At 45.6% G+C, this 25034-nt stretch overlaps 1 non-coding gene and 1 pseudogene across 1 annotated transcript; both read left to right on the top strand.

Annotated features, from left to right (window-relative positions):
* Positions 1 to 2927: 2927 nt before the first annotated feature.
* Positions 2928 to 2990, top strand: LOC141422883 (U7 small nuclear RNA). The gene has a single exon (XR_012447586.1). It is a non-coding gene; the product is annotated as a U7 small nuclear RNA (small nuclear RNA).
* Positions 2991 to 15912: 12922 nt separating this feature from the next.
* LOC109699419 (large ribosomal subunit protein eL38 pseudogene) lies at positions 15913 to 16119 on the top strand (annotated as a pseudogene).
* The last annotated feature ends 8915 nt before the right edge of the window (positions 16120 to 25034 follow it).

The following is a 25034-nucleotide window of genomic DNA, read 5'->3' as shown; positions in this document are numbered from 1 at the left end:
GGCTGAGGATTTTCTTTAGCCATTCATCCATTGATGGGCACATAAGCTTAAGTTCATAATTTGGCTGTTGTGAATAGTGCAGGAAAACATGGATATACAGAGAGCTATCTCTACAGTAAGCAGACTTAATATTCCTTTAGGTATATTCCCAGCAGCAGTATGGCTGGATCATATGAGAGTTACATTTTTAATTTTTCAAGGAACCTCCATACTGATTTCCATAATGGCTGGACTAATTTGCATTCTCACCAACAGTGAATAAGAGTTCCTTCCCCCAAACCCCACAGCATTTGCTGTTGTTTGTTTTCTTGATGACAGCCATTTTGACTAAGGTGAGAAGATAAAATCACCTTTGTTTTGGCAGCACTGAGATTTGAACTCAGGTCCTCACACTTGCTAGGCAGGCACTCAAGCCACTCCACCAGCCCAGGGAGACGGAATCTTAATGCAGTTTTGAGTTGGATTTTCCTGATGGCTAAGGCTGTAGAACATTTTTCACATATTAATTGGCCATTAGGACTTCATCATTTGAAAAAGAGTCTGTTCTGTTCATTTTCCATTCATCAATTGGATTATTTGTGATTTTGGTGTTTAACTTTTCGAGTTCTTTATATATTCTGGATATTAATCAGATGGATATCTGGCAAAGTGGGTAACAGATCTAAGAGTCTTCTAGTGGCATCTGTAGGCATTCCCAGTAATTTTTAAAAGGGCAAAGGGTCCTGAGACCAATCAGTTTGAGAGCTGCTAATGGAGTTCATTGCTTTTCATTCCTGAGCAATACATACATTCTATCTGTGATGGCTCCCATTGATCTGATCTATTCTCTCTCTTTGGTGCACGTTTTCTGTCAGTGGTGGTGATACTAGGAACAGAAGCGAGGGCCTCATGCATGCTAAGCACTGAGCCATTCCCCCAGCTGCATGTGCTCGCTTCCTGACAAGCACTCAGGCTACTTTGATTTTCTTCCTGTATAAAGGATGTGCAGTCAGCACCCATGCTTTTTCCTGTGCAGGGTACCAGATGTCATTTCATTTTTCCTATGCAGGGTACCATTTCATTGTCTAACAATGAAATGTTCATGGAGGATGAGACTTTTCAGGTGCAAAATCATCCTCTGTGTTTCCCTGTACAATTATGTTCCGTGAATCAGTGAACAAAACAACCCATTTCTTTGTACCCTCTCTTGACAACACTCTGTATTGTTCAAATTCAATTTTCCCTATTATTACAGTGGACAGTGGACTCTCTTCATAATGAGTTTAGTCATCTTTTGCTGTGATTATTGGCCATTTGGACTTTCTTTTTTTTTTTTTTTTTTTTTGGGTGGTGGTGGTAGAAGTACTGGGGTTTGAACTCAGAGCCTACACCTTGAGCCATTCCACCAGCCCTTTTTTATGATTTTTTTTTTTTCAGGATAGGAACTCACAAACTATTTGCCCTGGCTGGCTTTAAACTGCAATCCTCCTGATCGCTGCCTCCTGAGTAACTGGGATTACAGGCGTGAGCCACCAGCACCCAGTTAATTCTTTCTTCTAGGTTTTTTGCTTGTTTGGTTTGGTTTTTCTCTCTCTCTCTCTCTCTCTCTCTCTCTCTCTCTCTCTCCCTCTCTCTCTCTCTCTCTCTCTCTTAGCAGTAGTAGGGCTTGAACTCAGGGCCTCACGCTTGCTTGGCAGGCCCCATTTAGACTTTCTATTTCATGAATTGTTCTGCCTGTTTTCCTGTTGGGATTCACCTTTACCTTTTTCTTCTTGGTTTTTTCATATATTCTGTACCTTAAGCCTGTGATATATCTGTTAACTAATATACTCTTCCATTCCTTTACATGTCCTCTTACTTTGTGTGCATGTGTGTCTGTTTGTCTGTGTGTATATTAGTTGTTCATTTTGAAGCTAGGTATAGTGGTTCATGTCTGTAGTCCCAGCTCTCTGGATACTGAGGCAGGAGGATTGCAAATTTGAGGCCAACCTGGGCTACACAGTGAGAGACTGTCTCAAAAAAATTGTTTTAAGTATCATTGATTCTGCTATCAGTTTTTCCTGTATGCTTTGTGTGGTATCTTATTTCAGTCTTCTATGCCCAGACAATAAAGCTTCCAATATTATCTCCTGATACTTTTTAATGTTTTTGTTTTGTAATTGGATCTTCATTCTGTGAGGAATTTATTTTTGTTCGCAATATGAAGTAAAAATCCAATTAAAAATTTTCCCCATGGCTAGCTAATTATCTCAACATCATTTATTAGTCTATCCCAAAGATTCATGTGTCAGATTCATGTGATTCAGGTAACAAGTTCTCTTGTATGGATGGGGTCTCTACTGTTTTCCCTTTCTCTCTTTACCTAAACCTGTTCAATCCTATACTATTTACATGTCTGGCTTCACATGTCTCAGACCTGACATGTTTAGTTTCCCTCACTATTCTTTGTTTTCACAATATATTGACAGTTCTCACCCATTTAGCTTTCCAGGTTAATTTTAAAACCAGTTTCCCAAGTTGCATCAAAAATTTTTCTGACAGCCAGGTGCCAGTGGCTCACACCTGTAATCCTAGCTACTCAGAAAGCAGAGATCAGGAGGATTGTGGTTCGAAGCCAGCTGTACAAATAGTTCATGGGACCCTATCTTGAAAACACCCAACACAAAACAGGGCTGGGAGTGCAGATCAAGATGTAGGCCCTGAATGTAAAACACAGTATGCTCTGTACCTTCGGGGAACTGTTTGCATAAGATGAACATTAACTCATCCTTGAAAATTTAACAGAGGCTATCCATAAATGTGCTCAACTTGTCCCTTTTTTTAGGGTAGATTTTGTTAATGGTGCTGTTGCAGTCTATGATCAGAAGAATTCCAAACTCTTTTTATCCCACCAGAAAGAATCCATGGTAGGACATGTGGGTGTAAATGGAGTTTATTAAAAGTTAGGAAAGTGTCACAGCTCTTTTAGAATTTGTCCAGCAGGTTTTCTGGCTTATGCCGGAAACTCCTCCAAAAAAATAAATAAATAAAATAAAATAAAATAAAAGTTAGGAAAGGGAAATACAAAGGAAAGCATGGCCGGGCCCAGATAGAAGCTAGAAGCTGAGCGCATGTTTCTCCCTTTCAGGTGCTTTTAAAACCTATGCTAGCCTATCAGAAGGGAAGAAGGAGGAGATTCCCAGCCAATAATCAATGATTGGGAGGGGCATGGGTGGTTCCTGGCCAGATGAGGGTGGTCTGGGCCATCCCCAGGCAACCTACATGAGCCTCTTAAATTTTTCCTACTTCTAGCCTACCTCAATCTGAATTTAATCTCTACTCACCTCATTGTTATTGCTGTTTGTACTTTTTTGGCATTTTTCATTATTGTCAAAAGTATTTTATCTAGGTTTTAAAGTTATTGGCATAAAGTTATTCATATAATTCAGAAATATTCCATATTTATGGCTATGTCTCCTTTTCCACTCCTTTGGTTTATTGTACCTTGCTTCTTGTTTTATTGATAGGATTTGCTAGTGGAGGTCTTTTTAAGGATCTAGGCTTTGAATTGACTTGTTTTTATTTTTTATTTTTTGGCAACCCTTGAGTTTGAACTCAGGTACTCTAGGCAGGCACTTGAACCACTCTGCCAGCCTTTTTTTGTGGTGGTATCTTTGATACAGGGTCTCATGAACTATTTGCCCAGGATGGCTTTGAAGTGATCCTTCTGAGCTCTGCCTCCTGAGTAGCTAAGATTACAAGTGTGAGCCACCAGCACCCAGCTAGGCCTTGGGTTTATTAATCAAGTCTATCTCTTTTAATGTCAAATTTACTTTCACCTTTGTTTCTTCCCTCTTCCTTCTTCCATTTTATATATTATAGATAGATGATTGATAGATAGATAGATTTTTTTCTTTTTATTTTTGTGGACTAGAATAAGTTCCAATAGAAATATTGGCCCTAGTGGATGTGTTATACCTACCACTAGCCATAGGTGACTGTTGAGCACTTGAAGTGTATATATACCCTAACCAAGGAATTGAATTTTTAATTTCATTCAACTGTGTGTGAAAAACAGTGCATCAGCTGGCCACCTGGCTGCTTATTCTTCTGGGAGTGATTGTAACAGGTGCTTTTGCTAAAAAGCACTGGCTATTTGCTTGGGCCCATGAATTAACTAAAAACAGGAGAAAATTTGGCATCTCCATCTCCATTTTGTACCTATTTGCTCTGAGCCATTCCCTTTGCATTTACTTTCCAGCCATCTTGGAGTCCAAGAAAGACAGGACAAGAGACAAAGACCCCCCTGACAGGCAGCTATGATTCCTGTGGCAACAAGGCTCCACCTTATGAATCCTGAGACAATGAACTGCCTGACCACCTGTGGCTGCCACCCCGTGCCATCTTGACCATCTCTAACACCCACAACTGGGACTTTAATAATTATGCATACCTCTCCTCCAGCCTCCAGTTCTTCCTCATATTTATACCTTAAAGCAAATTTCTCTTGGGGAAGATGGTTTAAATGCTATCTTTCCTCTTCCCATGGCTGCCCAAGCTGTGTAATAAGACTCCTTTTTTTTTTAATTTGTCATGTTGGGTAAGTGGCTGGACCTAACCTAAGCAACCAGGAGTTTGGGTGTGGGGCCTAAAGCATTCTGTAATAAGAAGGGGTGGTCCCTATCCAGAACGCCAGTTCTTCTGTAGCAGAGAGGAGGATCAGAAGAAAACAGACTAGGCCTGAGTCCTGAGAAAGTAGCGGGGAGATAGGGATGGCATAGCAGAGAAATAAAACCTGAGAAATCTGAACATGAGGAAGGTCATATAGCACCAGGGAGGGGAAAGTCATGTAGCACTAGGATAAAGTAGCCAATAAAATTAAATATAGACATATATGGATTAGACCTTGCTTTTTGTTTCTGTAACCTGCTTGCAAGGGTATATAAGGTGAGACCCCTTTGTTCGCAGGGCTCAGCCTTTGGACATGAGTCCGGTGAGTCTATGCTGGCACAATAAAACATTGCTTCCTGCTAATTGCCTCAAGAGTCCCGTATCTCAGCTGGCAACCTCCCACAACATTTCTTGGGGACTCGTCCAGGATTGTGGAGATGGTGAGTTATCACCTCCCTTGTCACTGGGGTGCATCCCTCCAACCATCAGGAGGAGATCTCACCAGGCACCAATGGGCAGCTTGATCTGGAGGGACACTCCTCCTCCCAGTGAGTCAGGGTGAAGGCCTCGGATGCACAATGGAACCCACTGAGGTGCAGGAACCAGTGAGGGGAGATGAGCACTGTTCATCAGACTGGTAAGAACCCAGGTTCAAATGCAGGCCTGCCCCAGGAGACAGAAGGGGAGCTTGATCACCACCCAATGGGACACCCTAGTAACCACCTTTTTGTGGGGTGAAACCGTGTCTCTCAGGTTCAGGGAGCAGTATGGAAGTATGGTGCTATATGAGAGTATATGAAAATGCAAGCTGAGATGCAGACTGCAAAGTGAGTGAGGAATTCCCTCCTGCTCTATGTCTGTTTACCCATCTAGTAACGGGAGGAGATGGGTGGAAATCAGAGTAAAAACACTCCCTTGGAGTGTATGGTTAATAACTTTAAAAGGGATTTAATGGAGACTATGGAGTTAAGTTAACTCCTAACAAGCTAAAGGTCCTTTGTGAAGTAGATTGGCCTGCTTTTGGTGTAGGATGGTCCCTGGAAGGGACACTAGATAAAACTGTGATTAATGAAGTTTACAGAGTAATTGTAAAAAACCCTAACACCTAGGAGAATGGGAAAAGCCAAGAGGCTAAAATTAGTCTTCAAAAACCAGACTCTGTTGTTTAGCAATTTATTGGGTGAACTAAGGAAAAATCAGAGTCTTGATGGGTAGCTTTGGTGCCCCAGCTTGCACACCCAAAATGGGCATCCTGAAGGAGGACTGAGGCTCAGTACTGAGCTCTTACAAAAATTAACACATGAAGGATGGACTTACACTGATACATAAGATCTCGTCTGACTTGAAAGAAAAGGAATGTTTCAGAAGGGTTGTGAATGTAGAGAGAGAAAAGTGGAATAATGGAAAAAAATTGGGATAAGGTCTTTATGGATGAAGTGAGGAGAGGGAGAGAGAAAGAGGGACAGAGAGGAGAGAGAGAGGAGAGAGAAAGGAGAGAGAGAGAAGAGAAAAAAGAGAAAGAAAAAATAAAATGTCATAAAATGTTTAGAGACAGAAAAGGATTAAAGGTTTAATACACTCCTTCAATTGAGTTTTTATGTCTTAAAAATAAAAAGTAAATAGAAAACAATTTAGGATTATTAAAGTATGCCAGAAATACTGAATTTGCTGGCATCTTTACTTCTAGGGAGCATAAACAGAGAGAACCTACCTAAAAGGGTGAAAAAGAAAAGGAGCAACTTTGACTGTTGTTGGTTAAAAAAATAATAATAATAACTGTTTCAAAAGGTTGGTGCAGTAAGCTTGGTCTGTTATTGAGACAGTCATGAGATGCTTATGTGTCCCTTGCTAATGGCTGGTCAGATTATGCATCCATCTCATGGTGTGCTCAGTGTGTATGTGTATGTAAACTTCTTCAAAATGGTTCCTAAAATGCTGCTATAAGGTTAATATGATACTCAAAGTAACAAAAAAACAGGGCATTTATTTTAAAGATCTCTGTTATAAACTGCTTGGGCTTTTTATACATAAATATGTAAACATCTTGAGAATGATTCTTATAGAGTCAATGTAAAAATTGTTACTCTGTTTTACTGCTACTTTTAAGAAACAGATTATCAAACTTATTTTAATCAGGTCTCACTAAGATGCAGACATTCAGGGGTTAACCCTCTGGCTTAGACCAGAGGGGGGAAAAAAAGAAGAAGAAGAAAAGGGGGGGCTGCAGCCTGCAGCAAAAATCTTGGAATTTGGGTAAAGAAATGACTTTTGCATGTTTCATATGCCATAATTACAATCTGGAATTTAATTCTCTCTTATAATACAGGGGTCTAATAACAAGTGGGCTTTCTATAAATTGTCTTTATAAAAAAAAAAATAATAATTTTAAGGTTGCTTTCTTTCTGGTTTTTTTCCCATACAAATATACGGTTCTAAGTTTAAAGGGTTTATAAATTAATTTCAACAAGTAACATGATATTAAAGATACAATTTTTTAAAATAAAAGGATAAAAAAGTACTCTAAAAAGGATAAAGACAAGCTCCCCCAGGGGATACAAAATAAGTTGTCATAAAGGTACTGAGTAAGTTGTCATAAAAAGATGGAGCTTATAGATACTTATATAAGTGATTAAGTTAACTAAAATCTAAGAGTTACATTAAAGGTTTTATAAGGTCAAAATTTAATGTACTGATGTTAAACTAAACTAAAAACTTAATTCTCTAAGCCCATAGTAACAAGGCTATCTTTAAAATATTGTATTGTTCTTGATAACATTTACAAAAATCTTGTCTTAAAATGGTTTTTGTTTTCTCAAAATAACTGTCAGGAATTTTTGGTACAACAGGTTAATCCACAAATTTGTCAAGACAACAAGAGTTTATTAAAACACAGAGAAACAAGAGGCAGCTGAGCACAAGGAATACTGCTGCACTGATATAAGGGTACAAATTTACTTATGTAAAGCCAAAATGCACCCTCCAGATGGGATTAAAAAAAAAAACCTCAAAAAGGAGCACTACATTAGAAGTCAAGACCTCCAGTTTCTATTGGACTCAACAGAATGGAGATGTTAGTCCTACTCCTTCCACATGTTGGATGTAGGGAATTTTTGCCCTGGGATGTCCAGATTGGGCCTGTTATTTTAGGGGGGGCTCCATTGACTACAGGTTGGTGGGATCCTGCTGTATGTCATGAGCCATGTGTTAATGTCAACAATCTGGGATGTGATCCCTTATCAACATCTGAGCCATGGTTCTTGTCCACTGTGTTTCCTAACTCCATACTTAGTTCCCATAAATATTTACCTGTGTTCTCTGGTGATTTTTGTTGGTGTTTTAACTACTATGGTAACTGAGTCATGTTCATTTAAGACTTGGTTTATGTAGGGGTTAACAATGAAGACAGCCATATTAGGACTAGAGCTCCTACCCCTTGCAGATGGCCTACCTTTATCTCCCTGGATAGATGCCAAGGACAGTTGGGCAGACAGTGACCTAACTACAACTTTTCTTTCTTGGTTGCCCAGCAACAATATCCCTTAGTGACCCTCCTGGTAGTTTTCCACTAGCCCCCTATATCTAGCCCAAGCCTGTGTATGGCAATGGGCTCTAGCTCTCTCACTGGGGTCTCCCTCCATGGGGCTCCTGCCTAAACAATAAACCCTGTACTGGTGTTTGAGCCATCTCTCTGCCTCTTCCATGCCTCTTATTTTGTAACAGTTTATATAAAACTTTCTGGATGACCTCATGGTTAAACAACTGTTGTCTTGGGTTGGTACAGTTGGTACACTATATGGTCTGTGACTGGGCTATTTGGGGTCACTGACACTGTTCCCCTCCAAATAATGAAAAAAATCTAAGGTTTTACTTCAAAAACAAGTAAACTAATATGCATATATAACCTCTATAGAGCTGTGATGCTCTTGCTGGTTCCTGTATATTAAATATATTTATGTTTTTCAAGTATATCTAGCTTTCTAAAATACAAAACTTAGATATACGGTGACAAAAAGTTAGTGGTACTGATATACTCTTCTGTTAGTTGCTAAGTTGTCCACCAGAATTTTAAGCATGACTCTTAAGTTTTTGTCATTACAGTTCTGATCCTTCTGGGACATTTATAATCAAGTCCATATAAAATGACTCTAATAACTACTTATGTGTCATCCAGGTTAGCTTTATAGACATCTGCTTTTGTTAGATTTTGTTTTATATTGTCCTTGTCTAGAAGCCTTCTGCCTAGGAGCCACTCCTTCTAAGCCTCTTTGTTGCTTAAATTTGGCCAAAAGGGTCTAGTTGGCACTGACTTCCACCTGATCTGCTCGTTATTCCCTCCCAACGTGGTACCAAGACCAACCAACCAAACAAAATCCAGGAAAAAGGAAATCCTGACGATGACCAATCAAGAAAGATCTTCGTTCTACCCTGAACGCATCCAATCTCGTCTGGTCTTGAAAGCTAAGCATGGTCAGGCCTGGTTAGTACTTGGATGGAAGACAGATCTGCAGAAGAGACTGCTCAGGGACAGATTGGAGACAAGGGAGGAAAGCCATCAAAGTTCAAATGGAGTCACTGGTGCCAGACCTCTCAAAAATAACCAAGGCCAAGAGGATTAAAGAAATGGTTCTTATGCATGTGTGGCTATCTGGCATTAAAGACCTTCCAGGCACAAACTCATATTTTTAGACAGGGTCTTCTACTAAAATACAGACAAAATAACTATTTTTACTGGCTCTAAACATGTCTTTTAATACTTAAAGATGGTGGTTTTAACTTTTTTAAACAATGAGTTTTCCTGAACATATATACTAACTGTATATTGTTGTCAAGGTAATTCTACTAAAACAAAAAAAAAAAACTAAAATGTCCAATCATTAAAAGCCCATTGGAGGGGCCCTTTTGTTGTTATCTTGTCTACTCCCACCATAGTTAAAGTAGCAGTGATTGCTCCTTGAATCCACCACAGTTGAGTCAAGCCAGCTTCTCTTGCCTGGGAGTGCATCCCTGATCCAGCTTCACCATGCTGGATCACCCTCCGGAACCTGAGCAACCTCCCTCAGCAGGACTCTGCTTCCCAGGAAACAACAGGGGACCAAGAACAAAGGGACGACAGCCCTGAGCTAGTCGCCACTGGAAGCTGACTAGTCTAGCACAACAGAAGCTTGAGGAGTCAACTCTCCAACGGGACAAACGGGTTGATTGCCACCCCAGTTATCTCACTGTAATGCATTGTCACCTCTTGTCTGTATATGCTGCTGTAGTTCTCACCTTAGTCTTCGCCATAGGCTTGGCAGAAACCACCCCTGCTGATTTATCTCACGGTGAAAGGTTTTTATTTGCTCTCTTCTATCTCTTTTGGGCAGGATGCATAGTTACTATTTATGGTTACTGATCTGGTTTAACAGAGGGCTAACTACGCAGCGCTCCTCCACAAGGGGAAAGCTGCCCCTAACTGCACCCGTGGCACCTGAAACCCTGTAAATTTCACTGTACTTAAGTCATTTGATTAAACACGGGAAAAAGTAATTAGTATAAAAATAGATAAAAAGGGTCTTGACCCTAAAAGTCTCATATACCTCAAATTAGTAACCGTTACCCATGAGAGTTCCTCATACCATTTTTCATTCCTTTTATAAGGAGATGAAAAATGAATTTTCCATCTCTGCCAAAGCTAAAAACATGCTCCTCTCACTGGCTGAGTCTATAGCACAGACTCTAAATGTCACTTCATGCTATGTTTGTGGTGGGGTGGGGACCAACATAGGAGACCATTGGGCTTGGGAAAAGGATGACAAAAGGCCTTACATGTAATGATGTTATAAAAATACAAACCCCTAAATTAAGATGATGCTCTTTGACCCTAGGTGGGTCCGAGCATCAAAGGGGGAATGATGTAGCAGGGAGGAGGATCAGAAAAAAACAGACTAGGCCTGAGTCCTGAGAAAGTAGCAGGGAGGTAGTGATGGCATAGCAGAGAGATAAAACCTAAGAAATCTGAACATGAGGAAGGCCATGTAGCACCAGGGAGGGGAAAGTCAAGTAGCACTAGGGTAGCCAATAAAATTAAATGTAACCGTATATGGATTAGACCTTGCTTTTTTGCTTCTGTAACCTGCTTGCAAGGTTATATAAGGTGAGACCCCTTTGTTCACAGGGGCTCAGCCTTTGCACCTGAGTCCGCTGAGTCTGTGCTGGCACAATAAAACATTGCTTCCTGCTAGTTGCCTCAAGGGTCCCGAATCTCAGCTAGCAACCTCCCACAACACTTTCTCCTCCAGAACACTGGCTCTTTCTCCCAGGTCTGGTCCTGGATAATTACACTAACTTTCTGCCCACCTGGGCCCATGGAGGAGCTGTCGTTTGGGGGTGTGCAGAGGGTGGAATGTGAGGACTTAAGGTTCAGAAGCCAGGAAATGATGGAAGCACCTGCAGTCTAGAGCCTCTGTTCTTCACATGTGACTACTTCCTCCAGCCTCCGCAGCCTGGGGGCACCCTGTCACCCCAGCCCCCAGCAGTGTCTGATGACCCCTGGTCACTCCTTCCCACTAGGGAAGGCACTGGGGCTCTGGTATAACATTCAGACTGGCTGTGACTGTCCTCCCTTCCCTCCGCCTCCGCTCTCCCTCCCCAGCCCCAGGGAACACTCAGGGCCTTTTTCCTTCTATTCAGGAGACAAAGGCTCTTGTTACAGCAGTGGGTAATTTCCGGTTCTTTTCAAGGTGGAGTTTCTCATCAGCCCTAATCCTGACGTCCTTCTTTGCCTGGTTCTGGCAGATTACTCAGAGAGCAGGGCAGGGACAATAGCCCTGGGAACAATTCCGTTCCTTCCGGACAGGGATCCATTTTCCAATTATTTCTTTATCCCATTTACTTAATGATTACATTTAGTGTCATCCCATATTTTACAGCCATGAGGAGATCCACGATGCTGGGAAATGGTTCATACCACTGCCTTACAAGGGACTCCGCAACTCTGAGCCTGGAGGGCCCAGGAAGCATCCATACTCCTCTCTGTCTTCAGTGGTGCACCTGTCCTTGCGTCGGTGAATCTTCCCCTCTGCCCACCCCACCCACCCCTGCTGAGAGCCCAGGTGAAATAGAGCCCACCTTACACTAACTCCCCACAGCAAGGTAGATGGCACTGTGCCAAGCACTCTTACAACTATTATGTCCTCCAGTCCTTTCAACAACTACAAACACCAGAGACATTAAACGATTGCCCCAAGGCCACACAGGCAACAAGTGAAAGAGCTACAACCTAAGCCCAGCTCAGATCCTAAAACCTGTGCTCTCTATTGATGTCCTAGCCAGTCCCCAAGGCCACCATGGGCCTCCCAAAAAGCTAGTCCAAAGTTTCTAGTGGCTTCACCTGCTTGACTTCCAAGCACCATATGACCCCAATGAGCCCCTTCCTGTCTCCTGCCCTGTCACTTCCTGGCTGGCCTTCATCTCCTCCTCTCTTCTCCCTCCACATTATCCAGCTGGCTGCCTGAGGTCTCAACTCCTGCAACTACCCTTACACCTGTCACATCTGTGTGTCCAGGCCCCCAAACCTCAGCTCCAAAAGTGCGTTTGCAAAGGCATTACCAACCTTCACCACACTGCCTCCAGCAGAAGTGTGGTGTGGATCACAACGTCTGATCTTCCTACCCACCCAGGGCAAACTCCAGGTTCAGTGCCACCTCCTGTGGCTCAGCCAGATGTCATACTGATGGGCTCGGCTGCCCATATGGCCTTCCCTGTGATTTTCACCTTTGCTGAAGCTCAGGAGGCGCCCCTTGTAGGGAACTGGGAACTCGTCATTGCCACCCACTCTGGGGGCCTGCGCTCCCTGGTGGGTCACAGTCCTGGAGATCCTCCCCCAAGCAGAGCATTCGGTGCTTAGCCAACCAGTCAAGTAAGGACAGAGTGGGCAAGCACTAGACTCAGCTAACAAGCCACCTCCACCGGAAGCAGCTCCTCACAGCCAAGTGCTTTCTCCCCTCGACTAGCCCTGACTCAGTGGGTCATTTTGTGCCACATCACGGGAACATCAATAAGAATACATGGCCCCTGTCCTCAAGGAGATCACCCTCTTATTGGAGGAAGCAAACCAACCAACAGGCAGACTTGAAGAACAGGCAAAAGGGTGTCGCGGTACCTTTGCTTACAGTATCCCCTTGTAATGGAAGGATCAAAGCAAGACTTGGCAGAGGGAGAAGTTAAACAGAGATGTGAGGTCTCTGCTGGCCCCACAAGGACCCCTGAAGCTGGATAACCCTTTCAGAGTTGTCTCAAATTGAGGTAGGTGGAATGGCTTCTGCCTCCATGCCACCTGCTAAAGTGTTGTGACAGGGAGGGATGTGAGCTGGGGCAAGGCACAGCCTGCAGCAGGAGGCCACAGCCATTGTCTCATCTGTAGCCAGCAGCGAGGTAGTAGGGAAAAGGTGCCTTGGCCAGAAGGGGGTCTGGGTGGCATGCCACAGCATTCTCTGCAAGACACACTCAGGGATACCCTGGGAAGGGGTGGCCAAGTCTAAGATGCAGGAAGAGAGAGAAGGGCAGGCACATCTTCCCATTTGGCCTGGGCTTCCTGATCATGTAGTTGCTGGTCAGGTGGATGTTCACTTCCCTCAGCACCTCCACACACAAACATACCCTCAGTGGCTAAGGTTGTCCCTACACTATGCAGAGGGTCCTGTGCTGAGCTTTTCACTGCTTAGCTTATGTCATCATCACCAGAATTCTATGAATCTTACGTCAATGGAAAGTGAGGCTCAGAGAGGTAAAATGCCTTGCCCATGGTCACACAGCAATACCAGGCCAAGGAAACTCCATCCACCCTTATTCAATATGCTAAACTTTTTTCTTCCTCCAAAGTTCAGCTCACTCCCAACTTGCTCTAACCAGTCTTCCTCACTCTCTTTAGGAAGGCCGAGGCCTCACCCAGTCACCAGAGAGCAAGCCACCCTGATCACATACTTTAGTTTCCAGCCCCTTCGCCATACTACAACAGGTCACCTGGAGGGCCCATTCAGATTATGAGCTTTTCTCTTTAACTCAGCTCCCAATGAGCCTATGACTCCAGGGACGTGTGGCCCTGCTGGGGTAGGAGGGATTTCATGACCCTAATTCTAGGCTTAGGCTTTGCCAGCACCCCACACCCACATCGTGATGGCATTTGCTTAATAAGGCAGGTGGGCCACACTTGGGTCTCCCTGAGCTTGTGGTCAACTCAGACCACTCTATCTTTCTCCCTTGTGACCTACAGAGCTGACTCTCCTTGGCCTGTGCTGGGCCAGCTTGTCATTTGTTCTACCTAACTGAGACAAAGAAGACTGGGTGGGCTCCAGGGTCTCTTTAGCTGTGGAGCTTTGCTGAGAAACAGCACATTCATCACATCCAAGGGGGGAGCAAAGGCTTTGCCTGGCACAAAGCCCCCACCTCAGTTCAAGAGAAATTGCCCAGATTGAGGCTCAGGAGCTGGCTTTCATGCCCCAGCCCTGGCAGTCATTAAGGGCTGCCCCAAGAGGCTTCCACCTTCCCTGATTCCCAGCCATCTGTGCATGCTGGTAGGGTGGCCACCAGCTGCACAAAGTAGGCTGCTGGGGAGAGCAACAGGTAGAGGCTCAAACCACCCAGAAACCAGGGGACGGGTACATAGATGCATGGAGAGGGATCAAGAGCCACATCCACTACATTCCTGTAGGCCTCTTGCCACACCATTACCAAGAAGGTGCCCTGGGTTAACTTTGGCTAACCAGAGTTGCCTGTTCTGTGTTGCTTGGCCAGTCAAAATCAAAGCTGCCAAGGCACTGGGGACACAGGCCCCCATCAAGCCTCTGTGCTCAGAAGTCTGGGCTCATGTAGTCCACAGAGCTGCATTTCCCTGGAAGGAAAGGGCACCAGGGTTTAGGAAAGTTGGACTCCAGAGAAGAAAGGATTGGGAGTCTTCCCCAGGGCGGAAAAAAGGGGACAGTGAGGAGGGTGTAAGCTGGCAGGAATTCATGCCTGAATTCCTTCCCAAGCAGAGAGCAAACCTCATGTAGAAGGGTGCCTGGGGGTGGGTGCTGTCATTGCATCTGGGGCTCCCAACCTCAGTGGAGACCTCCAAGCTTCCATCTTGCCTTGGAGCAGAGGGACATAGCCTCCTGGGGTACAAACTTGGCAGAGTGACCCAGGAAGGCAGAGAGCAAAGGGCTCTTTACCCTGGGCAAGCCTATCCCAAACCCCTCCGACGTGGGTTTCTCATCCATCTTTACGACTGGGGGCTTGCAGCCAGGTTAATAGGATTTAAGCAGACAAAACAATATGATATTCTTCCACCCCCAGCAACAACTAAGCCCTGTCTCCAGTGCTCCCAAGGCATTTCCCTGATATTGGCTCTCTGCGTGACTGTCCTTCCTCCTAAGGAGATCCTGATCTCCCTAGGGCAATGTGGTGGATTTTTCAGCATTTCTGTGGCCCAGGCAAAGCCTAGCAAGGGCCCAGCACCCAGTGGGTCTGCAAGAAATAACCTCTATTGCAATCAACCTTCTCCATCGTCACATAAGATGCACTGTTTGCATCTCTGTACCCCCTGCCTAAAACTCACCTCAGAGTTCTCCAAGCATGGATGAGCAGGTGCTCAGAAATGTTGCATGAAAGAAGAGATGGATGGATGGATGGACAGACAATGGACGGATGGATGGATATGGCTAGTATAGTATGTGAGTGAAGGAATGCTTGTCTCAGAGTGATCTATTTGGGCCACTGTGGTTTCCTGCCACAGGGCCAGTCAGCTCCAAATGTAAGAGAGGGCTTGGTCAGAGGACAGCTCCCTCTGTACCCTCCCCCTTCACCCTCACAGCCATCACACCACAGGCTAATGGAGGCTCTTGAGACCAATTCTGCCATCAGGAAGGAAAAGCTCTGGCACAACATTTTGCATTCAGGAAGTTAATATTTACAACTCAGCCAGAAAACTATGAAAATATCTCCACAGCCAATCACTGGGCAGTGCCTTGTTGGTGGGCGCTGGTGGGCGTTGGCAAACCCACTCACACCATTCCTACCCAGTCATCCCTTATTGAGGCTGGCGGAGTGCTTCCTTCGAATGGTAGAGCTTAGCAAGCTTGAGGCCCTGAGTTCAATTCCCAGTGCTGCCAAAACAAACAAGCAAAACAAGACATACACCCTTATGTGGGACAAAGGACACAGGACAGGTACAGGAGGCCAAGAAGGTACAAAATGCACGGAGGAGGGACTCAAGTTTCAGAAATGGGCCTTAAGGGGCTGTGAGTCTCCCTGCAGTGCCATGTCGCCATGCCTCGGAAAATTGAAGAAATCAAGGCCAGGCAGAAGGATGCCAAATCTGTCAAGATCAAGAAAAACAAGGATAATGTGAAATTTAAAGTTCGCTGCAGCAGATCCCTTTATACCTTGGTCATCACAGACAAGGAGAAGACTGAGAAGCTAAAGCAGTCACTGCCCCCAGGTTTGGCAGTGAAGGAGCTAAAATGAATCAGACACAGAGAATTGTATTAAAATCTTGAAAAGAAAAGAAATGGCCCTTAAGAAGTTTGGGGGAAGAGCAGGCCTACCTCCTGATGATGGGATTAAAGGCCCTGCCTTACTCACCTTGGCCTAGGCAGCTGATAAATGTCCCACCTTCAGTCAGACACTTCAGCCAGGAACATGGGTCGGTAATGAGTGACACCCAGAAGCAGGGCGGGTCAGAAGTTGTACTGGCTGAGTTAGTGTCTAGCCCTAACTGCAGTGGTTGTAGGGCAGTGGTGGCATTTGGTGTTCACACTGGTGGCCATAGTGTCCTGGCCAGGTTGTTCCTGTCCAATGACCCAGCTGCCTGTGGCTCCTTTCAGCCCCACTAGATCCCATGAAGGGCCAGTGTCCTATTCCAGGCCAGCAGAGCCCACATGTGTGGGGGCAGAACTCTGAGGATCACTGAAGTGGAGGGGGAACATGGTGCTGGCAGATCCCTCCATGTGTCTGGGGGACTGACTTTGCCATGCTTCTCATTAATGCTTGCATTTTTGCTGGCACCTGTGCTACAACATTTGTCCCCTGGTATTGGTAAAGCATCTGCCTCCTTCATTTGTTTATGGGTGTTTGGGGACAATCCACATTTCTTGTCTGTGTGCCTCAGTTTCCCCACCTTTAAGAGAGGAGATTGGAAAAGTGTCCCTCTAAGGCTGGTGTATGAATGGCTCTATGGGCCCACACATTGGGCCAAGCAGTCAGTCATCAAGCATGCCTTTGTGCAAAGCTCTTGTGGGGTTACACACATGGGGAAACTGAGCCCAGAGACAGGAAAGATGAGTCACCTAACGTTAAGGAGATAGAACAGGAAATGCAAGTAAGGAGAGGAGTGTTCATATTGCCATAAGACTCCAAATCCTCCCACAAGCACTGGGACCCTGTCTTTTTAAGTGGATCCCATGCCTTCTGTATTTTGACATTTATTTACAGATCAATGTCCACTAATAACTGGAGGAGATGGACAAAGTCGTTAGCAAAAGCCCCAGGTTTTCCTAGATGTGTCAGAAATAATGGGGACTCAGCTTCTGTAATAGCCTAGGTCAGCCAAGCTGCTTGCTGGAAGCAGCCTCACCTACCCTTCCACCGGCCACATCCAGCCCATACTCACACAGCCTCTGGAACCTAGTGGTGTATCACTTCATACACAGGCCACCTTCGGGAGTCACTTTAGCCCCTCTCCCTTTGCACTATTATAAAAATGGATGTGTTTGCTGAGAGTCAGTGGTTCACACCTATAATCCTAGCTACTCAGGTGGCAGGGATCAGAAGGATCATGGTTCGAAATCAGCCCCGGGCAAACAGTTTGAGAGACTCTATCTGGAAAAAAACCTATCACAAAAAAGGGCTGGGAGAGTGGCTTAAGTGGTAAGAGCACCTGCCTAGTACACATGAGGCTCTGAGTTCAAACCACAGTGCTGCCAAAAAATAAAAATGGATGTGGTTATTGAACAGATGAATAAATTAATCCAGACTTTCTCATCTCTAAGGCAGAAGGTTGGGCTAAAATTAATAATAAGAGGATGCTTGAAATTTCTCTCAAGCCAGGCCAGGTGGCATGTGCCTGGAGTCCCAGCTACTCTGGAGGCTACAGCAGGAGGATCACTTGAATCCAGGGTTGCAAGGCCAGCCTGGGCAATAAAGCAAGACTCCATCTCAATCAAAAAGAAAGAAAAAATTCCTTCTAGCTCTGACATCATTGTTCATTGCTACGTGTTTGCAGTACTGGATTAGATAAGGCCCTCTGGCCTCACCAATAGTTTGGCACCTCTGATCTTTTTTCTCCAGCTGGAAACAGATGTGCCTGAAGACAAGGATGTGCTGCCACCAACAGGTGGACTGTGTGGCTGAGTCTGTCTCTGCTGTTTCAGAGATCTCCACCCCATCTCACCCATCCCTAGCCACCATCTGCCTCAGCCATGTCTCTGCAGGCTTTTACTCCTGCTTCCCCAGGACTTCTCCAACACTGTGACATGTCACAAGCAGCCATGCAGGACAGTCAAGGGCCCTCAGAGGGTAGGTGTTATAGGCTGCAGGGCAGTGAAGCAGAAGCCTACACACTCTCCGGAAACTTCCAGAAGAACAGAGATCATCTCAACACTGCACCCTTGACGTCACTTCCCCTTCTTCATTCCATTCCCCCAAACCCTCACTCTGTTCCCTGAGCCAAGCTTGCCTCCCAAATAGACCACATGTGCACGTGTGTACACACACATACATATGCATGTCCAAGATGTGGCTCTGCCTCTAGTGGGATCCCAGCAGAGACTCACCCTGAGGATTCGAGCTGGAACCAGAGAAGCATGGGGCGTAGGGCTTGGGCAGCAGACCCCAGCCAAGGAGAGCCTCCTGGATACTGCGCGGGACCCTGGGTAAGGGTGAGGGATTCTGACGTGGAGCAAGGAGGAGGGAACACAGGGCAGAAGTAACTGCATTAGAGGTGTTCCAGCCATCACTGTCTCCACATCCCGGGGCCCCTCGCATGAACATGGCCTGGCCTCTTTTCCTCCAGAGCTTGCCAGCAATGGAGCAGTGCCCAGGACAGCAGTTCATGGACAACTAGGAAACCTGTTGCATAATTGGTGCATGTGGCTGAAAAGGATGCTAGAGGAATGTCTCATGTCTTGGTGGCTAGACAGAAGCCCCTAGATTCCTGTGTTTCAGGGACATTTCTCCTTCTATTTGGCTCTGAGCTCTAGCTCCTCACTTATCTCTCCTCAATGGCCTAAAATTCAAAAGTCCAGTTATTTTAAGATGCATGACAATTTATGCCCCATGTATCTGGTCCCTCTGCCCCAGATGAGGGAGCGAGAGGCTTCTCTTTCTCAGCTAAATGGCTCCTTCAAGGCCTTGTCCCAAAGAAGCAGCCGTCTGCCTCTCAGCCCGAGTGTCTCAACAGACAACCTGCCTTTTAAAAATAAGATGATATCCTTCTTTATTAGAGAAATGTCTACCTAAACCAATATGAAAGAGACACACTGGTCGGCTAAGTGACAAAAGGCTCTGGGAAGAGTGGAGTAGCTGGGGCTGCCACTGACCATGGTGTAAGTGGTGAGGGGCCAGGTGTCTGCCCTGCTACTGTCTGATACTGACATCCAAGGGACAGGAGAAGGTCCAACAAGGAGGGTATGACAAGAAGCACAGTGGCCTCTCCTCCACAACAGGGCTCCACTTATCCCCAGAACCACAAAGGCAAGCCTGCGGGTCCCCTCTCTCCTTACCCTCAAGCTCTGGCCAGCTCTCTACGGTACAGTGCCCTCCTCAGACTGGTGACAGGCCCATCACAGCTCTGGGTAGGATTTTAAAGGCTGGGAAGACAAGTGGAGATAAGAACAAAAGAAGTCACCTTCAGGTTCAGGTAATCCCAGAAGGTCCTGGCTGGAAAAGCCATTATTGGCTCTGCCTTCCCAGGTGCTCAATTGAGGAGCAAGGAACAAACAGGTGGCTAACTCAAAGGCATCAGGGCTTTTGTGGATGCAGAGTAGCTCTGACTACCCCAGCCATGCCCTTGGGGTACATGCTTAGAGAGGGTTTGTGGCTGGGACGACCCTCTACCTACACTGGGCTATAGCATAGGGCCCCAAAATAAAAAAAACCTACCACCCCTGTGATGTAATACTCAACACCATTGTTTTTTGTTGGCTTGTTGTTATTTTTTGTAGTACTAGGATTTGAACTCAGAATCTCAGGCTGCAAGCTGTCTATCATTTGAGCCACACTCCCAGTCCTTTTGTATTTAGCTTGGTTTTAGATAAGGTTTCATGCTTTTGCCCAGGCTGGCCTTGGATTGTGATCTTCCTACCTCCGCCGCTGGAGTAGCTAGGATGACAAGCATGTACCACCACACCCAGCCCTCAACAGCACTTCTTTTTTTTTTTTTTTTTTGAGGCACTGGAGTTTGAACTCAGGGCCTCACACTTGCTAGGCAGGCATGCGCTATCACTTGAGCCACTCACCCAGCCCTTTTTGTGATGGTTTTTTTCACAATAGGACCTCATAAACTATTTTGCTGACTTCAAACCAGATCCTCCTGATCTCTGCCTTCTGAGTAGGTAGGATTACAGGCGAGAGCCACCCAGCATCGGGCTCAGCACCACTTTTTTGTTTGTTTTGTTTTGTTTTTTAGCAGGACTGGGGTTTGAACTCAGGGTTTTGCCCTTGCAAAGCAGGCACTCTACTGCTTGAGCCACACATCTAGTCCGTTTTGCTCCAGTTTTTATGGAGATGGAATCTCATGAACTATTTCCTCAGGCTGTCTTTGAACCACAACACTGCTGATCTCAGCCTCACAAAGTAGTTAGGATTACAAGCGTGAGCCACCAGTGCCCTGCTCAGCACCACTTCCAGACAGACAGATTGCCAACAGCGAGGGTTTGCAAACTTTGGTTTGCAACTTCATCACTGAAGCTTTGCCATCATTAAAGCTCTGCCTTTAATGAAAAAAATGAAATGAAACAATAAATTTTTTTAAAATCACATCATATCACAATCATACAGGTAAGTCTGCACACTTTTATTTCAATTATATTTGATTATGTGTATACAGAGTCAGGTGGTGAGACCAGGTGACAAAAAGCAAAAGCCATTGCTTTGCACCGCTGTGACAAACCAATCACCCAACAAAGGTTTTCAAACATGAACATTTGCCAACCAAAAAGAGAGACCTGGAGCCTGGAATTAACTCCAAGACTCGGGTGCTGTCATAGCAAAAAAGGAGTGGAGGCCACTTGACATGTTCACTGCGTCTGGCATCTTTACAAATCTCAGATTGCTCCTTTGTACACATGAGGAATATTATGGAGAAAAGATATCTTCCAGGATTTTTTTTTTCAAGTTTGGCTTCAGAAATGTAGGTCTTGCCTATAAAAAACAAAAGATGATTAAATACCATTTGTAAAATATGTTCAGAGGATCAATTCTAGGACCTTCATATATCTGACAGTATTTTTGATTTTCATTTATTCTGCTATTCAATCTTCTGCTATGCAATCATTTATATGAAATTAAAAAATTAAAAATTAAAACTTTTCCTGGAGGGCCAGGCATTGATGGCTCATGCCTGTAATCCTAGCTACTCAGGAGGCAGAGATCAGGAGGATAGTGGTTCAAAGCCAGTCCCGGGCAAATAGTTCAAGATACCCTATCTCAAAAATACCCAACACAAAAACAATGGCTCAAGTGGTAGAGTGCCTGCCTAGCAAGTGTGAGAGACCCTGAGTTCAAACTCGGATACTGCCAAAAAAATAAATAAATAAAATACATTTTCCTGGATGTATAGTTTAAGCAACAAAAAACCTACTTAAAACTGTAGCAACAAGAGGAAAGTGGTGGTGTTACATTTTGTATTTTATTTGTTCTAGAAACCAAAAAAGGTATGTGCTCCTTTAAGCAAATACTGTATACAACATTTAAAACATCAAAATTAGTTCAGTGATGGAACACTTGCCTAGCATGCACAAGGTCCTGGATTCAATTCCCAGCACTGCCGAAAACAAAGTTTGGATCAAAATTAAATCCAGCTTACTTTTTGCTTGTTATAGATTAAGCAGACATGCTGGGGCCTCAATGTTTCCAACTGAGAAATGGGTATATGGAAACTTTCCCCACAAGGGTGCAGATGTTAGTAATGATGCAAGTGGCGCACCCCACATGCAGGAGCACAGTAGGTCCATCAGTGAGGAACCCCAGGACCCTCCAGCCCCTCACCCTGCCCCTCTCCTCTCTCTGGAGGACGAAGGACAAGCTTCTGCCTCAAGAAAGAGCCTTTTAGCTGACAGGGGCGTGCCAGCCTGTCTTCAGAACACATGGCAATTGGTAGGTCTTCAAGGTGAGAAGTCAGAGCCTCAGGTAAGGATCAAAGATGGCTTCCCAAGCCTGAGACTGAAGTGCGAGCTGATGGCAGCCTTACCCCAGTCCTCAGGCTCACTGCCTGCACTCTTGAGAAAGTCTGTGTGGAGCAGGCTCCTTGTTTTCCTCCTCACTCTCCTGTTCGAAAAGGCAGAAAGTCCTGGGGGCCTCACCCAGCTCTCAGGCCATGTGGTGCCCCTCTCTGAAGTACATTACCCAGGCCCACAGTTCAGTTTTCAACAGTCCCTCACTTCGCTAATGGTCCCAGGAAACAAACTGAACCCGCATGCCCGTAAGAGTCCTGGGGGTCCCTTACCTCAACCCTGCCTGGGCAAGAGGCCCAGGACCACCATACAGCCTGGTCTCTATACTGTCATCAGCTCTGGATTGTCCTCTGCCAAGGACTTAGGCCCTGCGGTGGGTCTGGCGCCGAATCTTACCCTTAATTCTACCTGCTCCCTGTGTGCTAGCCTGGAAGTGAAAAGTTGTCTTACTTCACCTGGAAACAGTCAAATCCTGAAGGGCTCATTGCAGAAAATGATGCTGATGCTCAGAGCTGGACAGTGGAGAAGGCTGGCTGTGGGTCTGAGACCCCACACTGTCACAGGGATCCTTGGTCCCAGCCAGCTGACTCCCAGGGCTTCAAGTGAGGAGCCTTCCCCTTGCCTCAGATCTGGGCACTGCACTGATGTCTAGCTGATGGGGGTGACCACATGTGATGAGCTCTCTCCTGATGTCCCTGCTTGCTTTGGAGAGGGGATGGGATCTCTGATTGCACAACCACCCAGCCATGACTTTGAGCGAAATATTCTCAAAGCTTGGAGTTAGCCCAAGTCCAGCCCTCTGCTCACACAGACCTCCGCCTGGTAGCTGAACTCCAGTCAGTCGTGGCCTGTGCCCTCATGACTCTCTGGGCCCAAGGGTAGAGTGAATGAGTGGGAGGAGGAAGGAGGGAGGTGACAGTCTAGTCCCACTAGTAGGGCCTCTTCCCTGTCCATACCAAAGCATACAATCCATGTCCCCTCCAAACTCGCCACTCCCCACTTATTCTACAAGTTTCTCAAAAGGTATTTTTATTGCTCCCTTAAACAAATATACATTTAAAACATCAACATTATGGCTGGTGGGTATAGCTCACCCAGCATTGGCTTCTTTCCCAGGTGACTGGCTAAAAGGACACCCATTTCCTACAGCAGGAGAATCCCACCCCAGCCAGCACACAGTGCACCCTGTCTACATAGGGCTGATTTAAGAAAACAATAACAAGCCGGGTGCCAGTGGCTCATGCCTACAATTCTAGCTACTCAGGAGGCAGGGATCAGGAGGATTGTGGTTCGAAGCCAGCCTGGACAAATAGTTCACAAGACCCTATCTCAAAAAAATCTTTCACCAAAAGAGGGCTGGTGGAGTGGCTCAAGGTGGAGGCCCTGAGTTCAAGCACCAGTACTGCCAAAAAAAAAGAAAAAAAAAAAACCCAATAACAAAGACCCCCCCACAAGCAGCAGAAAGCACTGGGAAGGAAGATAGGCCTTGGGGCTGCAGTGTTAAGCAGATCTGGGCCTCACCCAGGGGTGGGAGGGCCTTCAGAGGGGATCTGAGGCCCTAGGTGACCCCATGTCCACACACATACTTGACCTGTTAGTTATTTCCAACATGTCCTTATTTTTCCAGTGCTGGGGATGAACCCTGGGTCTCTTGCATGCTAGCTAAGCACTTTACCACTGAGCCCACCTCTAGCCTATGTCATTTTTTTGTTTGTTTGGGTTTTTTTTTTTTTTTGGTGGCACTGGGGTTTGAACTCAGGGCCTTGAGTTTGCTAGGCAGGCACTCTTACCATTTGAGCCACTGATTTTTTGATCAGGCAGCACAACACAGTAGGCAGCTGCAGGTAGGATTTCCATTCCTCTGCCCCTGGCTGAGGGACAAGGAGATCCACGGCACCTCTCTAAGTCCACCGTCCTTTCCTATCCAGCGAGAATACTACCAAATGGGCCTGAGAATGTGCCTGCAGTTGTTGCCTCTTGTGACCTCTCAGTGCCCTGACACCTCCTGCTCAGAGGGCCCACTCACCACTGGCACGCCACAGTAGCTTCTTGTCATTGCTGAAGTCTGCTGAGGACAGTATGGGCCTCTCCCCGTGAAGTCCTGTGAGGCTTAAGGCAAAGTCAGAAGTAAAAAATGGGGGTACCCACACCCAACCAGCTGCTATCCCAGGGTACCCAGCCTAAGGCTGGCTGCATTTGCATGCTATTTGCATAAATCTGCCCAAGCGCTGTAATCCCAGTGTGTCTTGGAGTCAATTATTGCATTTAGGAAGCTCTGACTTCTAGGAAGAGGCATTAGCATAGGGGTGGCCTCCTGGGCTTCATGACAAAGGGATACCCAAAGCCCTTCCCTAACCCTGAGCAGAAAATGACTCCCTTGGGCCTACTTGTCCTGTCCTCAAGTCCTTTTCTGGTGGATACTGCCAGAAATTCTACTAACTGGGGGAAGCAAGACCTTTATAAGCCTAACTTAATCAAATTAGAATGAAATTTGTGGAGGGGCCCTGGGATGTGTAGCTAACCTAAAATGTTAAATGTGACCTCAGCTTAATGCAAGTAGGAACTCCAGGCTTCCCATTCTTGGTCTATGCCCTCACTCTCCTAGAGAAAAATGCAGGGATCTCTGTAAAGTGAGACCCCTTCATATTACTTCTGAAAAAATGGGGGTGTTGGAGCTCAGAAAACAGTACCCCAAAGGAGCCTGCTGTGGTAAACTGATTAAACACGCCAACCTGGGCCTGGGGACTTGTTGCAAGCTCTCAAGACTTACTGTGTCGCCTAGCTAGATTTCAAGACACAGTTGGACAATTCAACCTTCCCATTAGTCCTAACCCAGCCTCACATATTCCCTTGGACCCCCTCTCTATGACTGCCAGGGAGATTGGCATTTCTGAAGGGAAAGAGGCCATCTGGACAAGAATGTGGTGGGAGTGGGTACAGAGACAGACCTATGGACTGAATACCCAATAAATCACATGCTAAACTATGTTGCTCTGAAAA

The sequence above is a fragment of the Castor canadensis genome, chromosome 4 (genome assembly GCF_047511655.1).
Source record: "Castor canadensis chromosome 4, mCasCan1.hap1v2, whole genome shotgun sequence".
Taxonomy (NCBI): domain Eukaryota; kingdom Metazoa; phylum Chordata; class Mammalia; order Rodentia; family Castoridae; genus Castor; species Castor canadensis.
This window is presented reverse-complemented; position numbering and strand designations above follow the sequence as displayed.